Here is a 5,360-nt window from a genome sequence, read left to right on the forward strand (position 1 = left end):
CACAATAAAGGTTATTTGTGTCTTTCATCAAATGGTAAGACTTACGTATCTCGTCATGTTATTTTTAATGAACAATTGTTTCCTTACACTCTTTCTGAGTACAATTTCACTACACCTGCTATAACCCATCCTACAAATACCACTTTTAATACCCATGCACTAACCATTCTTCAACCACCTGCACCCTCTTTTGTTCATCCTCCTCACACCTTTCCTATTTCTGATATAACTCATTCTCCAAATACCACCCCTAATACCCCTTTGCTAACCATTTTTCAGCCACCTGCACCCTCTTCTGTTCATCCACCTCACACCTTACCTACTTTTCCTCTGTCCCCTACCCATCTTTCTTCTCCTTCTACTTTTTCACCTACTTCTCCTCCTACCCCTGTCACCAATCCCATCAATAATCATCCTATGGTAACTAGATCTAAAGCTAGCATATTCAAACCAAAACTTTTTCACACTAATATTCATTCTTCCATTCCTACCACTGTTCATGAGGCCCTCTCCCCCCCCCCCCCCCCATCCCCTGGTTACAAGCCATGCATGATGAATATAATGCCCTCTTACACAATAAAACCTGGACCCTCACATCTCTTCCTCCTGGTGCCAAACCAGTTGGATGCAAATGGCTTTTTAAAAATAAATACAATGTTGATAGCTCTCTACAACGTCATAAAGCACGTCTGGTTGCACAAGGTTTTACTCAAATTGCAGGTTATGATTATAATGAAACATACAGTCCAGTTGTAAAGCCATCCACTATCCGAGTTGTTCTCTTATATGCTGTCACCTCTGCTTGGCCCATTCATCAAATAGATGTGAATAATGCATTTCTAAATGGTGATCTTCAAGAAGATGTCTACATGAAGCAACCACCAGGTTTTGAGTTCGCATCTCCTAACCTTGTGTGCAAACTTCAAAAATCTCTTTATGGGTTAAAGCAATCTCCACGATCCTGGTTCCAAAAGCTAAGTTCCACTCTCCAATCTTTGGGTTTTCATGCAACCAAAAGTGATACATTTTTATTTGTCAAATTTATGCCTTCATATACAATATATGTTTTAATCTATGTTGACAATATCATCATCACAGGATCATCAAAACACGAAGTCACCACCCTCATCTCCCAACTCAGTGAATGCTTTGCGTTGAAGGACCTCGGCCCTATCCACTACTTTCTTGGCATTGAAGTAACTCGTTCCCAAAATGGAGATCTATTGTTGTCTCAAAGCAAATACATTACTGACCTTCTTCGGCGTACAAATATGCTCTCTGCTAATCCTCTTCCAACACCCATGCAGTCCACTCTCATAAGCAACGTGTAGTTTCTCAAAGCAGTACGGAAGCCGAATATAGAAGCATTGCTGTTGTGCTTACTGAGGTTCTCTGGTTACAATCCTTACTCCATGAACTCCACATACCCTATACTAAACCCCAGCTTTTTTCAGATAATCTCGGTGTTGTCCTGCTCAGTGCAAATCCTGTTATGCACTAACGCACCAAGCATTTTGAACTTGATCTCCACTTTGTCAGGGATCATGTTCAACAGCAGCACGTCAGTCTAGTTCATCTTCCGGCACGGTTTCAAGTAGCTGATATTCTGAAAAAACCCATCTCCAAATCTTCGTTCACTGCTTTCAGAACTAAACTTATGGTTAGATCTCCACCTCCATAAGTTTAAATAGGGGGATGTTAGACAGTTAGGATACTGTTACGTATATATGTTATATATACGCATAACTCTTTGTAAATGCATGCAGCTTTGAATATATGAATTAGTTTCTCTCTCATGTTTCCACATCTCTTCTTTCTCTCTCTCTTCTTCGTTTAATAGACAATGCTTTCGATTTGTTGGAGGGACAATGGATTCAGGCAGTATGACGTCCACAGGAAAAAATGGGTTTCCCTTTCCAACCATTTCAAAACTGTTGATCTTTCTCGTAGCTGTCTGGCGTCTAAGTTGTTTCGGATAGTCACCCATCATGGGGTCCACTCGAGTCAAGATGGTTACAAAACACAAACCAATTAAACACCATCAACATATTGAATACAACTAAGTACATAAGAAATTTACATACCGGTAAAATTCGTCCACCTCTTGGACAACCCATACAATGCTACCAAGTCCCGAATAGGTAACTTATTTGGAAGTTGGTCAAGAACAACAAAAACTTCTTTATCCCGCGGAGTCATCTAAGACCTCGGCCACGAGACAATTTTTGTTGGTGTTTTGGTCCAATGGAAAGGAAACTTAGTTTGTCCTTCCATATCATAGAAGTAGGATTAGTCGTCCAGCTCCGCAAAAATTTTGAAGTATTTTCTTTAAAAAATTTGTATGAAGTAATGCAGGGTGCGAATCGAATACTCCCCGGTCGACTTGATAGAGACAGCCAACTCAAGGGAGTACTAGGGCGAGAATTATAATAGAAAAGATTGAGGTGTAGGTATTATTTTGAAGATATCGTAAATAATCCTAAAAGCTTGGAAGGTCGCCCACGAGTTGGGTTGCAATTGGGTCGGCGCCACGTTAAGAATCCGAAAAACCCCCATGGTGAAATCATCAAAGGGGAGGGTAACGTGTAAGTCGGTAAAGAATGTGTTGTAGACAAAAAAAGAAGTCATGGGGGACACCTTCACGACCATGACATACTTAGTCAGAGTAACTACAGATGTCAGGCAACAGCGCGTCTATGGGCGAGTTCAGTTTTAAAAAAGATACTTTAGACAAAAATTTGTCTAAATCATTTGGACCTCTGAAACAAGTAGGGATGTCCAAAACACGTTGATCGACCCACTCGTAGCTTGACCCGTCCGACCTAGAGTGGGTCGAGTGGTCTGAGCCACTCCCGTGATGCGGGTAAGCTCAGACGACTCAACATATACTATATTTACAGAGGAGTCAGTGGAAAAAGAGGAAGACATAACTAACCTTGGAGAACGGAAAGAGCAACACATCTAGTAAACTCGGCACTTGGATCACACTAGGTAAACAGTCCCAATACTAAAGGTATAAACCCTATTTATAGAAAACCGATGAGGAGAGAGAGTACGCTTAACGCTGTTAGATCAATATTCATCCAATGGCTCAAGTCATTCGGGATATGAAACGACACTTAATCTCGTTGGATCTCTCAGATTGAACAGTACTCATCAAACAACGACTTTATTTAAAAAAGTAAACATCAAATATATGTCAAGCATTTAATGCGCCCAAAGATTACATTTCACCTTGAGAACTCCAACGGTCATCTTCGACTCTTCGAAAATTAGTTTCTTCGAGCCTGGGGGAAAGGGTACTGGACGAACCTGTCTCGGTCTCGGTGACCGACTGCCTGAGTCAAAGAACATTTCAAGGAATGCAATAAATAATAGTAAGTTACAGCAGCATTGAATAAGTTAAGGTGTATGCCGAAATATATGGAAATATCTCCAAAAAACCAGTTAAAACAAATTAACTGAAAGATACACATCCCTAGTAATAAGGGACCACGATGCATGTCAGTTAATAACTGATGTACAGCCCATTATGGCTAGGACCCATACACCAAGACTATAAATAGAATCCTTTGTGTAGGAATAAAGTACGTTTTTCTCATTTTACTAAAACATACTCTTAAACTAGAGTACTTACTTGAGCGTATTTGAGGAAGGAGACTAGAAGCAATCAGGAAATCACGACACGTCAACAATTGTACGTCCAGTTACAGGTACTATCTAGACCCTTCAGCCTACACAAGTACAATCATTATATTAATTACGATGAATTAAATAATAAAAGTATAAAATAATAAAAGAACTCGTGTAATATTACCATATTAATTATGTAATAATACCATATAATTATTATTTTCTTTTAAAATATGTATTAGAATGATGATACTAATGTTTTTATTTGTAAAAGAAAATACGGACATCATAAATAATAATAAAATTTATGATAATAATTTATATATATATATATATATTCCAAATTTTAACAATTTTCTTATTAAAGATAATTTAGAGTATTAAATATTGATGTACTACTATATTTTTCTATCTATTATATATATATATATATATATATATATATATATATATATATTTTGATATATTTATGTATTACTAAATTTTTCTATCTACTATTATAGCTAATTTTTTTTCTCCATATTAATGTGTAATTTAATTAATGTGAAAAGAAAAAATTGTTAATAATGTAATAAGAAATAAATATATATTGAAATACAAAAATCTAAAACAGTACATATTAAAGTAGAAACTGAAGACTTTTTTTATTTTTTTAAATAAAAACAACTAAGAATATTAATTATTTTTAAAAGACTCCTTCATTAGATAAATGTTTTGGGGAATATTGATATAAAAAAAAAGTTATAAAATAAAGGTAATATAATACATAGGAAATTAAATAAAACAGAATCTCCATGCTGAGCTTTGAAGTAACCATCCTCATATTAGAAAAATCAATCCAATGCAACTGGATCAGATTCACACCAAATAGGTTTTGATCTATTAAGTAATGTAATTAAGCTAAATAATATGTAATTATTATACTCCATTTATTCGTTTCTAACTATTTATAAAGTTGAAGATTGTATTAATTATTTTTTTATCAACCGATTATTCTTTTATTTTTAAAATATGAAAAATATATATATATTTTCTTATAAAACTTTAAGTGAAGTATTGCTTCTATCTACCAATAAAAAAATATCAAATGATAAGGATATTATTGAAAAAACTTAAAAAATATAATACAAAATTATACAAGTTAATTTTTTGTAATGAAACATTAAACAACCTTTACATAGAAACAGAGAGTATTAAGTTACAAAAAATAATTACAAAGTAAATTATAAAACTATTGTAAATTAGATTGCGGAAATTGTTTGTTTTTTTATATTATTATGAAATATTTTAAAATGCTAAATCTTTTAGCTGAGGAAAAAAATGGCCCATGCAGGTCTCGAACCTGCGACCTTCGCGTTATTAGCACGACGCTCTAACCAGCTGAGCTAATAGGCCACATGTTTACTGATTTCAAGATACCATTACAGCTGGATTTTGCTACCTTTAGAACTTGAATTGTTCTTTGTAGTGTATATATAAGTGCTTTTGAGAAATAATTGGTTTAGGGTTTTGAGCAAGCTTGGTGCATATTTTCATTTTGAAGGTGTAAATGAATTAAAAAATAATTAATGTTTACTTAGGTGACTAGTGAAAACTTTACAAATATGCTTATTTCCAATGTTTAATAATATTCGTAATTTGATTTTTTCATATAGTGATTCATAAGAACTAAATAATTTTAAAAAAAATATTTATATAAATTTTCTTAGATTGAAAAACAAACTTTG

The 5,360-nt window shown here is 34.4% G+C and overlaps 1 non-coding gene across 1 annotated transcript; it reads right to left on the reverse strand.

Annotated features, from left to right (window-relative positions):
* Nucleotides 1-4,954: 4,954 nt before the first annotated feature.
* TRNAI-AAU (transfer RNA isoleucine (anticodon AAU)) lies at nucleotides 4,955-5,028 on the reverse strand. The gene has a single exon. It is a non-coding gene; the product is annotated as a tRNA-Ile (tRNA).
* Nucleotides 5,029-5,360: the final 332 nt, after the last annotated feature.

Source organism: Phaseolus vulgaris, chromosome 11 (genome assembly GCF_000499845.2).
Source record: "Phaseolus vulgaris cultivar G19833 chromosome 11, P. vulgaris v2.0, whole genome shotgun sequence".
Classification (NCBI taxonomy): Eukaryota; Viridiplantae; Streptophyta; class Magnoliopsida; order Fabales; family Fabaceae; genus Phaseolus; species Phaseolus vulgaris.